Below are 15,623 nucleotides of genomic sequence, written 5' to 3'. Positions count from 1 at the left end.
TTCCAGGGCAAAAATCAGCCCCAGACATCACTTTTACCAACCGATACAAAATTGGGTGGACATTCCGATCATAACGCCATGCGAGAAAAAGTCTCAAGGACGTGTGCGCGAAATTAAACAGGAAGTCCGATATTTTGGTTCCAAGCCGTCATTTTGGACCAATTACAGCACTTGTATTTTGATGAACTGTCACTGAAATGAGCCCCAATTCGAAGCAGGCATCCTAGTCAAATGAGCGATGCTGATTTGTTTTTCTTTTTGCGTTTTGTTTGTTTCTTTGTTTTGTTTTGTGAGTGTAATATTGCCTGCGCACGGTGTCAACTTTCAATGCTAATTTTGAGGATTTGCCATGAGAAGAAGGGGAGCAAAGTCCCATTCATTGCTGCTTGCAGCTTTAATTAGTATGATATACCAACACATTCTAATTTTCTTTCATTGAATTTCTTTCTAACTTTGACTCATCATTTCATTGACCAAAAAGGGATCAACATTATTGCGCTCTATTAATTCAAAGTCATATTTATGCCATTATATAACTGCCTTAGGTCTTATTTCTGAAAGGAATATTGTAATTTCTACTACATGATGCACGTTTCTCATTGTCTTGCAACAATGATCGTAAAAGTTCCATTCTATGTGCATTACACAAATGGAAATGCAGTCACACTGAAGCTAGGGCCATCTGCTAGCTGTGTGATGTCTTGTATTCAAAAAAGAAGACACTGACATGAAGCGCCACGCTAAATTAGAACACAAAGTGCACTCTGACAGAGTAAAATTATGGACCTGACACAGCTGTGCTGTGTGATCATACTTGCGGGAAGCAGGTGGAGGTGAACTACTTTTGGAAGCGGAACGGTCGAGCCGAGTGTAAATCAAGCGGCCGCACGCGCTGCAGATGAGCCGCTTCATGAGCTGCAGAGTTCAGGGCATTCTTCTTTCTCCTTTTATCCTTCCTTCCCTGTTCTGGGCTCAGTCTGTCTTGACTTTTGACTGCCTTTGTTTTATGCCAGAGCCTCCGTGTCCAGAAGGAACAGATTTTCGCCACTTCTTTGATCCTCCTGTTATGATTCCTTTATTTTCTGCAGTCACATCCTACGCTCATCCACACAAGATGCTTTGAATTAGGCAGCGACACGGAGAGAGAGGCTCGACGTGCTTGCTCCTTCACTGTGAGCGCGAGTGAGGTGTTGCAGAGGTGAGAGGAACGTCTTCCCGTCCTCCATCAACAGCCATACTTACGGCAATTGATTTTCATGCAGGCAGCACGGTGAAGTAGTGGGTAGCACATCTCCAACTAAACCCCCCTAGTCTTTGGGTGAGTACCTGTGACAAGTTGCGATGGGTTTCTATGCACCTAAGCCTGTAAGAACGGTAAAGCAACCGTAAAATGTTGCCCCACCTGACTTCGGAATGCTCCAAGCCAACTGCTTCACCCGCTTTCTACACTACAGTATCAATCAGCCCAGCCCAGCAAAATCCAAAGGGAAATCTCGCTTTTGCCTACCGGCACGAGCAAAAAGTAACTAACCTTACTGTCTGTCGCCAACCAATACACATTTCTTGACTGATGTTACCGCCACAAGCTTTTATATATATATATATATATATATATATGTATATATTCATTCATGTTTCTGATTTGATTTGCTGTAAATTTGTCTTATATTTAATATATTTTCAGCACTGGTTTGAATCCCTTCAATGTGAGATAAAGGAAAATGTTCTTTTTAATGTCTTGTATTCCAATAGTTGTTCTCTGGAGTGCTCGGCCACGTTAAGTGCGAAATTAAAAAATCCCATTAAATATTTTCTTATTTCCCAAAACATGTGTCTGTGAGTGAGTTGCTTTGAATTTCCTAATTGACATGTTTAATGTTTGGCTACGTCTCCATTTGCTCCTGCAAGTAGAAGCCACTCTGGTCCAGGTCACGAAAGCCTGACTTGCCAATGGCTCAGCAGTATAATATCCTTTGAAGAACGCATGTCACAAAAACTTGAAAACAACTAACTGGTAACTATTTTGACTTGTGAAGAAAATTCAAACCGGTAATTGTCTTTTTTGAATTAGAGAGGGATGTGACAAGATGTTTAGAGCTGATCAAATGGCAAACATTATTTGATTAACCCTTACCAATGATATAATGCCACAAAGAACGTCTCACAGTGTGAAATCACACATGAGGACTAAGGAAATGTCCTCAAGTGACTGTTGACAGACACGTGTTGATCCTAAAAGCAGACTTGTTGGGGTACAGATGTGGCATTACATTTAAAAGAAGGAACGGCAGCTGGGTGAGTTTTTTTGCAGCTATGATGAGGAGTGATGATGAATTTGCCCTTAAGTGTGGTTGCGCAGTTGTGACGTGTCCTTCTGTCACTGGTGCTACAGTACACAGAAAAATCCATGTTTGTTTGTTTGGTGATTTTTTTTTTATGGTTTCCTATTTTCTGTATTATGTGCATGCGTCAAGCACATAGCAGCATAAGGCAAAACATTGGAAGGCAGACCTTCATTTCAATGCTTTAGTGTTGCGACAGTAGCAAATAAAGAACCCAACAGCCTCGGGAAAATAAGATGTGTACCATACACATTTCGTAGAGATTCTTCGAAAATGATTTAAAACAGTAGGAAATTGTAACATTGTAAATCCTAAATTGAGGTGAATGAGTTATTATTGGATCACAGTCCATTCAGTGGATCACAGTTAATACCCGTTCAGGGCCTCGTCATCATTTAAAAAGAAATTCACTATCCGCTGTAGTGAGGGTTTTAAATGTCATGTACACATCCTCCAAAATACAGTATGTCTTTCACTCTTTAGACTTCCCAGCTGACTCTAATATATTCACTTTTAGACCTGTGTTTATACTTAACTCACTGGGCAAAATACAATGAACACCCTTGTGTGAATGACCCATTGAAGTTCCTGTAAAGTGAAAATAAATGAGAATGGTGTCGTTAAGAACCCTGCCAAATTTGGATGATTTTTTTTAAATATCACCAAGTGTACAAAACAAGGCTTCAAATTCAGCTTCATCCGCTGAATGTGACGTAATTATGCTCAACTGTCCACTCTCACTCAAATACCACTACTATTTCATGCCTACACATAACTACTTGTTTGAGCCGCCAAAATATAACCGTAGCTGAATTTCCACCGGCGTCCTGCAGGTTAACGGTGCCGGGGGCAGACGTTGTTAACCCGCGCCACTACCGATCCGGTATGGAATTCTTTGAACGCTTATATTTGTTTGGCAAAGTTTTAAGCCGGATTCCCTTCCTGACGCGACCCTCTGCATTTATCCGGGTTTGGGACCGGCCTACAGTTTGCACTGGCTCGTGTCCCCCATAGGGCTGCATTAACAATACTCACGGACATATATTCTTCCTAATCCGTGAAAAACGAAATTAATAAAGTTTTATTGCCACTTTCCTCTTCCAATCTTTTTTTTAATTTTTTTTTAAGCTTACTGTAATACGCAGCTCCATCCATTCATTTGCTAAATGCCAGGATATTTAGAAAATGATTATTTTTTTTTTTTTACAAATATATATAATAGACAAGCACCCCAGGCGTGCCAAAGTTTTTAGCCACGGCTGTATTTATTTTTATATATTGCTTTTTATTCCTATTTCTTAACATATTATTTTACTTGTTACAAATTTATATTCTGTTTTTTTTCTATTAAGATATATTTAAAGTTGAGTTTTGGTAGTTAAATACAAACTTTGAAAATCAATGAATAATCCTGTTTATTAATCCTGATTTCAACATCGATCAAAATAATCGTGATCATTACTTTTTCCATAATCGGCGAGCCCTAATGTCTGTCTGAACAAAAAAAAAAAAAAAAAACCTGGTCTGTACTTCATATTCCGCTATGTCGCATACACACACGCGCACACCCACAGGCACACGCGCATGCTTTCATCCCAAAATGTGTTAGCCATTAGCACACGTCAAGTGGACGTGGTAAATATAACAGTATCAAGATCTGACATGTTTACGCGTTGCAGGCAAACAACAGGCTCATTTCTCGCGTGGGTCTTACACACTCCAAGAGAAATACACAAAAGCAGTTAGCCGCAATCCAGAGCTTGAAGGTTCATTATCGTTGCGGCCGTGCACACAGATATGCTCTTGATAAACAGAGCCCCACAGTCAACACCTTTTACAATTTGTTTCTGTGAAGAGCCATATTTAAAATTGAACAATTCAAACGCAGAAGCAGACATCTCCATTTTTGTGACTGTAGTACATTGAGTTTTATTTCTGGTATTCAGGTTAAAGTTCATAAGTTTTTATTTTGGGTATTCTAAATTATATACACTAAGCAATTACAAAGTGTACTTAAATAAATGTTTGAAAACAAACAGTTGCAAAAGATTCAACACAAATGTATTCTACTTAAAAGTTAAATATAACTGAACTGTACTTGACAAATGTACTGTACTGAATTTTTATTTATTTATTTTTTTTAAAGAGTCTAAGTCACTGGAACATTATGCAACTAAAAGAAAGCACCTGAATAAACCTTTTAAAACAAACAGCTCTTAAAGATTAATTCCATGTGTATTCCACTTATAAGTGAAATATAAATTAGCAGTGACTCTTTCTGTACCACTAGAGGGAGCTCCTCATACACTTTGAGAATTACTGGGCTACGCTTGGTGAGGAAGTGCTGCCTCCACGAGTGAAAATGTCTGTCTTCATCAGACTCTTGGCTGTAAGCAGCCTTTCGCCTAGTCGCAACACCCCAGCTCCTCCCGCAATCGTCATGGCAACGAGAGCCTATTGGAGGCTATTGGAGCGGGTAAATTTGTCTTCAAATTTAAAAGACACCTTAGAGCTGTTTGAAATTGTGAGAAAAAAAAAGAGTTCATGATGGCTCCTTTAAATTATATGACAGAAAAGAGCTATAACATAGATGAAGCACAATTGAGTGTTTAAGATAGAGGAATAGAATTTCATTCATTTTGTACTGTGAAGATACTGACCAGATAACGCTGGCGTCCTATGACATTGTCCTTCTAGTAATCACATCTCAAGGCGGTTAGGTCTATACGGAAGCAAACAAGCTCAAATACGAACCTTCTGGAGTGGAAATGTACACCAACTCGCCTGCATCATATGTTCTGACTCGTTTGAGTGAGAAGCGTGCAGAGGAGCTTGCCTTTATTGAACCTTGTTTAATAGGATTTACGCCCAAAGTGGCACCCTTTTGTATTTTCTGTGGGTGACTCATCATTACCCATCTGCTCAATATCATGTGCAAATAAACAGCATTGTAAAAAATTTAGGCTTATTGTTTATGTCAGCTTTACTGGTGCGCAGTAAGCCACATATTCCCTTTCATCTTCTCATATTTTAATGATTAGTTACGCCCTGATGTTTCCCAGGAAACGTTGACTAAATTGCTAATCCAAAGCATGTTTTTTAGGAAAAGCGGTCCTAAAACACAAGGGAATTTGTGTTTCTGCAAACATTCTGTTTCATCACATTCAAAGGGGACAATTCTGTAAAAAACGTATTTTTTATGTGCTTGTATACAAACAGTTGAGTCTCTGGAGTGTGAAATTAAGAAACCCAGTCAATCTTTATTTTGTTTTATCTGCCTATTTCCCAAAATGCATCTTTGAGCGGTCATTCTAAACTTTCGTCCCACTGTTGCGCAACAGTGCAGCTAATCTACTTAAATAAGTAGACATTGATTTCTCCAGATTGATATACGAAAATGAGCTAGTGGTTGCTTCACACAAGTGACATTAGCAGTCTGGACGCAAATGGGTGAAACACTACACTAAAGTAAAAAGGTAAGCAGAGCTGCGTTGAGTTATTTTGGAGGCACAGCTCAGCCTTTGCTTACCTGCACATAATAATAATTATTATTATTACTTATTATTCATTCACACCCTGGTGGTGGTGGTAAGCTACTTGTGTAGCCACAGCTGCCCTGGGACAGTCTGACTGCCATTCTGGACACCATCAAACATCCAACCACATTCATTCGTAGACCATGTGGGTTAAGTGTCTTGCCCAGGGACACAACGATGACACACTTGGGAATACGAGCAATACGTACTTGATTGCAAGGTGAAGTTGTCGATGTGGTAGCAGTGGGCGGTTTGTAGTGATGACCCAAATGAAATCGAAAACAGATCATCAGGAACCTAAGGTGGAAAACCGAAACACCAAAATAAATTATTATGCCAATTATTATGCCAATTATTTGTCAAATTGCATAATGGCTATGATTGTGTACTGACACATTGTTGTTTTGATTTTTAAAAAGATTCTGTCAAAAGTTGAACATGGCATGGAACAATGCAACTGTGTAAGACAAATAAAACGTATACTGTATATTCATAAACATGTATAATGGGGCCATGCAAAAGCTTTTCCAATTCCAGTTTCTGCCCAGGGTGTTGGTAACAAGGGTCCATTAATCTAATCATCCACTTAAAGCCCTTATTTTTGACTATTCTTGTCTTTTGCAATACAATTTGTTTGTTGTTTTCGGATGGGCGGGATGCTACTGTTTCTTGTCAAACTTTGCAAAACCAAACTAACTCTGCACTGCCAAACTTTTCAGGCCTTTCTTGTCAACGATGTCATCCATTGAGGCTTGGGCTGTGTCTCCCGTTGTTTCTTCTGAGGGAACACTAAATTTCTTTTTTGTTTTACCAGAGCTGTCCCACGGCTACAAACATTAGCGTCTGTTGTGTCTCACCGTCTGCATTAAGCTAACTTGGCATGATTATATTGACATCACATGATTGGTTCAGCGCGGAGCAACTTGCATTATTATTGGCTATTCCTATTGTCTGGCAAATCATGAACGAAGGCTAAATCTATCGAAGTCTATTGACGGTGTCTCATACGATTATAAACTAAAAGTTATTGTGAGGTATGTATCTTTTTTGTCTTATTATCACCGAGCCCAAATTGAGACATATTTCGATGGTCCGTCGTAGCCGCTAAAAACTGAGACTGAGACAGCCACGGAGCACGCCACATCGTCATTGGTGGCGCCCTCATCCAGAGAAGTGCCCGCCAGCTGCATCACCACAACATCCTGTTTCGGCTGTTTTGTTTAGGGCGAAAATTCGGTGCGTCGCTAGTTATTTGTGTTTGCTGATGTGGGACAAAGTCACAAAGTCGAGCTGCCCAAACCCCTCAGGAAAGCTGATATTCAAACCCAGAACCTTTCAACCGTGAGGCAGATGTGCTAATCGTAGACTTCAGCGTGTTGCCCTGGAAAGCTGCGTTAAGTGTTGCTGGTTGCACAGATTAGCTTTGGCTAACAGCGTTTGCTTGCAATAAGCAGCATATACTGTACTTAATTGGTTCATGAAGTTGTGGGCATAGACAGTATGTGATTGAGGATGTGTCAGCTGCATGCGCCACATACAAGGATCCACACACTAATTGGCAAATGTAATTCAGCTGCTTGCTGATGAAGTGCTGCCTCCACGAGAGAAAATAGAATCCATGCTGTCTTTGTGGGGGCTAATGTGCACTTTGTACTCTCCTTTTTTAGATTCGTCAGCGCCCAGTACTAACCATTAGCAGTATGTGGGCTGGCTCACGTGTATGAGACTGGGCCGCCCCCTCAAAACAGGCTAATTTAAGCAAAAGTGTGCTGTCATTCTTGATCCTTGCGGTATTTTGCTCAAACCAAAATCTGACACCCGGGAACTGATCTAAATTGTGATGGAAGAAAATGAACATCTATTTCAAGACTGTTCTGCACTCAACAGTCTACCACCTGTCCACCTGCTGTATTTAGCAAAGCTCAGAACCCCCCACCTCCTCCCTCCGTCAGTGGGTGTGACGGCGGATGAGAAAATAAGAGAGCAGGCATCGTGTGGCATCCCTTCCCGTCGAGTGATTAAAGAGACGAGTTAGGCTAATTGCTACCTGGCAGCGGGAGCACATAGCAGTCTATCTCGACAATATTGATTTATACAAGTCACAAACTCGACTAAATGTACCTCCTATTAGTGGTCAACTGTAGAGAGTGTCCTCTATCATTTCCTGCAATCGCTGCAGATGAGGTGAGCTATATCCTGAGTGGGCGTCGGTTGCAGACATGTACTAAACATAACTGAGGAGGCATAAATCGAATGCATGCGATGCTGTCGGAGGGCTCATAAGCCTCACTGCGCACAATGACACGCACGCGCATACTGTACATACACACACATCTTTAGTCTCTTTATGTCCATTATGAGGTTACGCATCCTATGCGTGTTTGTCTGACATGTAACGTGGAAGTAGTTTTGTTTCGAGTGGACATATACTGGAAGATTGAATTTTTAATTGCTCGTATACAAATACAGTGGCACCTTGTTATACAAGTTAAAAGTCTTTCGAGATATGAGCTGTGGTTCGGTCCGTTCAGATTTCTTTGCTTTGACCCTGCAAACAAAAATTTGAGATAGGGTGGCAATGAATGCAACTCACTTCACAGCAAGCCGCAGTTTGGCAGCTCGTGAACAATTCTTCGTTTTTACAGTTTACTCTCAAACTAATATTAAACCAAAGAGAAGTACATATTGTGTATTTAAAACAACCACATAATGTTGCCTGCTAACTCGCTTAATGCTAACACATAATGGGAACCATGATAGACAGACTAACGACACTAACACAGATATGGCGGTAAAACATTAAACAACTTATTTTTTAACACAAATCGTAGCAACACATGTAGACGGATATGGGGAACAATTTGAAAAAAAAAAATCAGTTGGGTTAGATTGATTAAAACTAAAATTGGCATGCTGTTTCCAAAATTGCAGTCAGTTTTTTTCTAGCACGTCAAGTTTTTTTCTCCACAGCTTACCTGCCAGATAAACAAAATTCCACTGATTAGCTGTAGTAAGACCTGCCAGCTGATTACGATTGGACTCATCTACAGCTACAACTTGTTTGTGCATTCAAAATTGAGACAGTGCGGTGAGAGGTGTGTGCAGCTCCCAATAGGTCAGTACTATCAATATCTGCAAACAGAAAGTTAGCATAGTGGGAATTAAGATTTCAATTTCGTTGTATGCTATTTTTTTATTTTTTTTTTAGTTTTCAAAGCTTGTAACTATTCCATCTTAGTGTTTTATTTACATAGGTGTATATTTCCTTTGTTCCGCTTTGTTCTCATTTTGTTCAAATGTGACGTGCTAGAGAAAAAAACTGAGATCAGTTTTGGATTCCGCACCCAAACATTAGTTAAAAACAGCTGTTAGACCTAACGCAACAAAAATGGTGTTCCCCATTGAACAACTAACGGACATTCTCTATCCTTTGTGAAGAATGACGAATATTACTGCGGCTTACCGAGGACAAACTTGTGACCATGCCTGTATTTTACCCCCATCCCCCGACCCCGGTCTCTGGAATGCCACCCAGCAAATGTGAAATTAAACAACCAAGTCAATCTTTTGTAAGCTGGCCAGTTTTTCCTGAAAAATGTCAGCCTCCAGTACAGTCGGCCCACTTTACACACAAACCACACCCTCACCGAGTTTCTCCGCCCATAACTTGGCATCTTGCCTGGGCGAAGTTACGCAACTTTTAACCCAGTGACAGACATCTGACTAAAGGCCTGAGCAAGTGCAGTGTGAATCGCCCCCGCATCAAAGTGCAACGACCACGGCAACGAGGATGAGCCCATCCCATATTTGGAAGTAGTGATGTAACAACTCGGCAAAATGTTGTTGTCATTGAAGAAAAAGAAGGCCCTAACTTTGCTTATTTTAAGGAGGAGGAGGTGACGCAGCAGCAAAAAAAAAAAGGAAATATCCCATACTAATTTCCAGTGTGTTCCACTAACGTGTATGTGTTCACTGTGATGGGTTAAATTCAAAGAACAAATTTCATGTGCATGCATGCATGCAATAAAAGGTGATTCTTCTTCTTCAGAGAAGGTCAGAAGGAGCTACATTGTGTCTTTGAAGATCTAGAGAAAGCCTATGACAGAGTACCCAGAGAGGAACTGTGGTACTGCATGCGGAAGTCTGGAGTGGCAGAGAAGTATGTTAGAATAGTACAGGACAAGTACGAGGAGAGCAGAACAGTGGTGAGGTGTGCTGTAGGTGTGACAGATGAATTTAAGGTGGAGGTGGGACTGCATCAAGGATCAGCCCTGAGCCCCTTCCTGTTTGCAGTGGTGATGGATAGGCTGACAGATGAGGTTAGCCTGGAATCCCCGTGGACCATGATGTTTGCAGATGACATTGTGATCTGCAGTGAAAGCAGGGAGCAGGTGGAGGAACAGTTAGAAAGATGGAGGCATGTACTGGAAAGCAGAGGAATGAAGATTAGCCGAAGTAAGACAGAATATATGTGCATGAATGAGAGGGGTGGTGGGGGAAGAGTGAGGCTACAGGGAGAAGAGATAGCAAGGGTGGAGGACTTTAAATACTTGGGGTCAACCGTCCAGAGCAATGGTGAGTGTGGTCAGGGAGTGAAGAAACGGGTCCAAGCAGGTTGGAACGGGTGGAGGAAGGTGTCAGCTCTGTTATGTGACATAAGAGTCTCTGCTAGGATGAAGGGCAAAGTTTATAAAACAGTGGTGAGGCCAGCCATGCTGTACGGATTAGAGACAGTGGCGCTGAAGAGACAACAGGAAGCAGAGCTGGCGGAAATGAAGATGTTGAGGTTTGCGCTCGGAGTGACCAGGTTGGATAAAATTAGAAATGAGTTCGTCAGAGGGACAGCCAAGGTTCGATGTTTTGGAGACAAATTTAGAGAGAGGAGACTTCGATGGTTTGGACACGTCCAGAGGAGAAATAGTGAGTATATTGGTAGAAGGATGATGAGGATGGAGCTGCCAGGCAAGAGAGCTACAGGAAGACCAAAGAGAAGGTTGATGGATGTCGTGAGGGAAGACCCGAGGGCAGTTGGTGTTCGAGAGGAGGATGCAGGAGAAAGGCTTACATGGAAAAGCATGACGCGCTGTGGCGACCCCTAAAGGGACACGCCGAAAGGAAAAGAAGAAGAGGTGCTCTGCTTTAAGGGAAGTGTATATAAAAACAAATGGCTCCAGCCTATTTTTTTAAATTCTGAATGAGTTTGACCCAAACGTGCAAAATTACAACAATTATTGAGGCAATGCATGAAAAATATTGCTTTTCGGTTATCATTGAGAAGTGGCTAGCACGTCTGCCTCACAGTCAAGAGGTTGTGGGTTCAAACCCTAGATCAGGCCTTCCTGTGTGGAGCGTGTTTTTACCATTGGGCACATGCACACGTAGACCCCAAGTAGCACCCGGCCTCTCACCCAAATTCAGCTTGGATAGGCTCTAGCTTAATGAGCAAGCAATATAGAAAACTGGATGGATATATATAGCCATTTAAGGTGTTACATTATGAATTCAAATATATTGAGTGACTGATGGCTGCTGCCCCCTTTAAATTGAAATTAATGATATTTCCTGTGGAGGAGTTCAAGTATCTTGGGGTCTTGTTCACGAGTGAGGGAAGAATGGAACGGGAGATCGACACACGGATCGGTGCAGCGTCTGCAGTGATGCGGACTTCGTATCGGTCCATTGTGGTGACGAATGAGCTAAGCCGAAAGGCGAAGCTCTCAATTTACCGGTCGATCTACGTTCCTACCCTCACCTATGACCACAAGCTTTGGGTCGTGACCGAAAGAACAGGATCCCAGATACAAGCGGGCGAAAAGAGTTTCCTCCGCAGCGTGTCCAGGCTCTCCCTTAGAGATAGGGTGAGAAGCTCGGTCATCCGGGAGGGGCTCAGAGGAGAGCCGCTGCTCCTCCACATTAAGAGGAGCACGGTGAGGTGGCTCGGGCATCTGATTAGGATGCCTCCCGGACGCCTCCCTGGTGAGGTGTTCCGGGCACGTCCCACTGGGAGGAGACCCCGGGGACGACACGCTGGAGAGACTACGTCTCCCGGCTGGCCTGGGAACGCCTCGGGATCCCTCCGGAAGAGCTGGATGAAGTGGCTGGGGAGAGGGAAGTCTTGGCGTCCCTGCTAAAGCTTCTGCCCCCGTGACCCGACTTCGGATTAGCGGAAGAAAATGGATGGATTGATGATTTCCTCCCATCCAAAACACAAACATAAGGTGCATCCTCTACTTTGTTGGCCGCAACTCTCAGTTGGCGAGTTGAGGGATTAGTTAATGACATCATGACAATGTCCATTACAGCAAACTACCCATGTTTAATTACTTCCGTCCACTTCCGTAGGGAAGGATTTTCCGCCACCAAGAAGATTCCCGCGGTTAGCAGGGGGGGGGGGGGGGGGGGGGGATGGTAGGGGCCAACTTGGTTGTGGAACAAAGCTGTGGGGCTGCCATGGACTGTGAAGTGAGAAGATCTCAGGGTGGATTTGGGGGGGGGGGGGGGGGGGGGCCTCCTCTTCCTCCTTCTTATCCTTGCCCCCTTTCTCAAAAAGAGCCAGGAAGGAGCATTCGGCAGCTTCCCAAACCGCTGACAAGAACACGGCCAAATCCCAGTTTAACAGCCACGAGAAGAGGAGGAAGAAAGTCATCCAGTGGCCGCCACTGTGGGAATGTTGTAAACTGTGCTTTCCTGAGGGCTTGGGAATCCCACAACAGAGCCCAAACCTGCGGGCGTGGAAAAACACCCTCCACCCCCAAGATGAAAAGTTTGAAAATAACATTTGATCACTCAATGAACTGGTACCGACACATTTAATAGTAAGTGCAATCAGGCAGACACAATGCACAGGGTGGTGTCAGCTCAACATTTGTACTGTGGACTGGAGTGAATGTTAAGGGGTTATCAAATTTTATTTGAACAGGATTTATTTGGACTAAACAATGTTGTTTTTAAAGGATAGTCAAAATTAACCCATCCATCCATTTTCTTCCCTTCATCGGGGATGCAGGCGAGAAGCTGCCTAACAGCTGGCGTTTGATGAGACAAGCAGAGTACACCCCGGATCGGTCGCCGCTCAATCGTAGGGCACATATAAACAAGCAAGCATTTATACTCACATTGACACCTAAGGACAATTTTAGTTCAAAGTCTTGAGTTCATCAAAGCAGACTTTTGCCGATCATCCTATAATCAACATTTTTTTGTGCTTCCATATTACCGCAGTGGTGGAAAGTAACAAAGTAGAAATATTTTGCCTGTATAAATTATTTGTTGCTGTATCAAATTAACTTTAGTGTTTTTGAGTATTTATTTTTTGTAGACTTTTTACTTTTAGTCCCTACAGATATACTTTATGGTCTTACTATATCAAAATAGGCATGTTACTTTTTTCAACCTCTGTGGATGAGAACATGAAGAAAAAAAGGCAATAAAATAGAGAGTGCTTAAGTCAACCAGGGTTGAGATCTTGATTGACTGATTAATTGAGAACAACACGCTTCTGGTTGAAAACACATCCAGGTAAAGTGTGTGTGTTTTTAGTTGTTATCATTAGCTGATTAAGCCTGTTTTGTTAGTCAGTTCACAACGTGGAAACACATTGCTTTGATGGCGTGTCCAGTGATTTTGTTTTTCCTTCTCAGTACGAGCACTAAGTAAAAAAAAAAAAGAATAATAAAAAAAAAAAAAAAAAAGAAACAAAGAGTGAAGGTATTTTCTGTGCAGAGAAATAAAAATAAATATTTAGTATTTAGATTTTACTTTGTACATAAGTACATTTCTGCACTGGCGTAGTGGTACATACTGCTGCCTTTAGAATAACAACGCAGGTTCTATGCCCAGCCAGTGCCCCATTACCAGCCACAGCCGGTCCTAATCCCAAATAAAATAACCACTGTAACTGCAAAACAAACCATGTGAGTTGACTGCCTGTGGCGGAATCGAACAAACAGAAGAAGTACATTTCATTTCTTTTTTTTTTTATTATTATTATTTTTTAAATCTTACTTAAAGGTAGATTTTGCAGTTTTAAAAAAAGAAATACTTTTTGCCATACATGTTTAAACTGCCTGTATGATCAGACGTTTTGAAAAATCATCCCTATCTGGCCCCATTTCACGCCTCTAATTGAATTTGTATTCTTATTTTACAACTGGTCAGGGTGCGACACGAATAGCCAATGAGGGACTATAGAGACGAGACCTAATAATGTGGCAATCATTTTCCTCATGTGCACCACCACACATGCAGCCTAGTGGGGACACACAGTAGCCTCTCGCAGAGGAGACTGTTATAGTTTCTTGACTGAATTATTTAACTCCGGTTAGCAACACAAGAAGGGACTGGACAGCTCTCGAGACAAATCAAGGGTACGTCATACTTTTTTTTTTTTTAACCAGTCTTTTCTACACAAGCATCTGTACTTCGTAAGTACAGAGTGCGAGTACTTTTGCCACCTCTGTACTGCAAGCACCTGCAACACTCCCCTGACTTTCACTACAGGATTGAAGTAGCCAGAGCAGAACGGCACAATCATACATTCTAGTTTTTTGGGGTTTTTTTCTCCAAGCCTAGGAGGGGCCCAACTCATTCATCATGTCTGATCATTACTTCTAATGTACTGTAGTTAACATTGACACCACTTGATATAGCACTTGTTAAAAAGGCTTAACCCTGTCCACAGCTGTTTTCCAACACTTTTCTCTTTGTTTATAAAGCATCATTACTCGTGCCAGGGGAGCGGCCATACCGGACAGGCTTTATTGCGTACACAATAACTAAAACATCAGTCAAATGAGAGGGAACCAATTAAGTATAAGAGCCATGTAACAGACGGCAAGAGTAATTACAGAGGCAATCACTTCACATCCTTCCTGCCACATTTCACTATTACTGGCTCCTTTGGAAAACAGTCAAATTAAGTCTCATTAAGCCGCTTCGAGGTTTTTAATTAAAGCAAAGTTTTCAAAGTCTCGCTATTCCTGACTCTAGATGTCCTAATTAGATCAATAAAGTTGAAGGAATTTGGCGTGTCTGTCGCTTTGGCGCACTGACTGACTGCTCGAAAAGAGGCGAATGTAAGTCGTAACCCTCATGTGCAGGTTTACCGAATAAAAAAAATGGAGAATCTTTTCCGGCTCGTTCATCCACGCCCAACCATTCCCGTTGAACTGATGCGACACGAGCGCAAACGGAAAGAGGGTATTTTTCTTGGAGCGCTTAACGACGAACTCACTTTTAAGTCGTCCTGATTTTTTCGCAAATGGGAGATCTGTTACTTGTTTGGACAAAGTCCACCGACCTTGCTGTGTGGCAAGCGGAAAAAGGGGGCTTCATGACATAATTGCAGCACAATATCTGTGTGAATGCGTACGTGTGTGCGTGTTCTAGGGATGCCGTAATTGGAGGGGAAACCAAGAGTTCCAGAATACCTTTGGAATAAGATCATGCGAATTAAAGCACACGGCAAGTACTAAATGGTAACAAGTTAGTGTAAGCTCAAAATGGCGGCTTGATGAGAGCAGTGCAAATGAAAATTGCTCCACTTTGGAAACGCACTTTAAAACCTGTCGCCATAACATCTTAAGTGCGGTACACATACCAATAATCGGGCCGAATTTGAACATTATCCCCCCGCTTGTGATTAAAGGCAAAGGCCAGATTATCGGACGTCAGAGTCGAGTCTGAAACCAGACTTAAGTCGGCAATTTTAGGGCTTGCTCGGCTAAATCTCATGAAAGACTGATCT

The 15,623-nt window shown here is 42.1% G+C and overlaps 1 protein-coding gene across 9 annotated transcripts in view; it reads right to left on the bottom strand.

Moving 5' to 3' along the window:
- Nucleotides 1-5,174, bottom strand: part of LOC133486887 (pancreas transcription factor 1 subunit alpha) — a 33,497-nt gene extending 28,323 nt beyond the window's left edge. For 4 of the 9 annotated variants that reach the window (XM_061792690.1, XM_061792688.1, XM_061792696.1 and 1 more), the window contains exon 1: nucleotides 815-1,427. The gene's annotated coding sequence lies outside the window, so the exon portion shown is untranslated. Of the gene's footprint in view, nucleotides 1-814; nucleotides 1,428-5,002 lie in introns of those variants that run through there. The other 5 variants (XM_061792692.1, XM_061792694.1, XM_061792691.1 and 2 more) reach the window with 3 other exon arrangements.
- Between the last annotated feature and the right edge of the window lie 10,449 nt (nucleotides 5,175-15,623).

This window comes from Phyllopteryx taeniolatus, chromosome 12, assembly GCF_024500385.1.
Source record: "Phyllopteryx taeniolatus isolate TA_2022b chromosome 12, UOR_Ptae_1.2, whole genome shotgun sequence".
Taxonomy (NCBI): domain Eukaryota; kingdom Metazoa; phylum Chordata; class Actinopteri; order Syngnathiformes; family Syngnathidae; genus Phyllopteryx; species Phyllopteryx taeniolatus.
The sequence above is the reverse complement of the archived record's forward strand: the minus strand, read 5'-3'. Positions and strand labels throughout refer to the sequence as shown.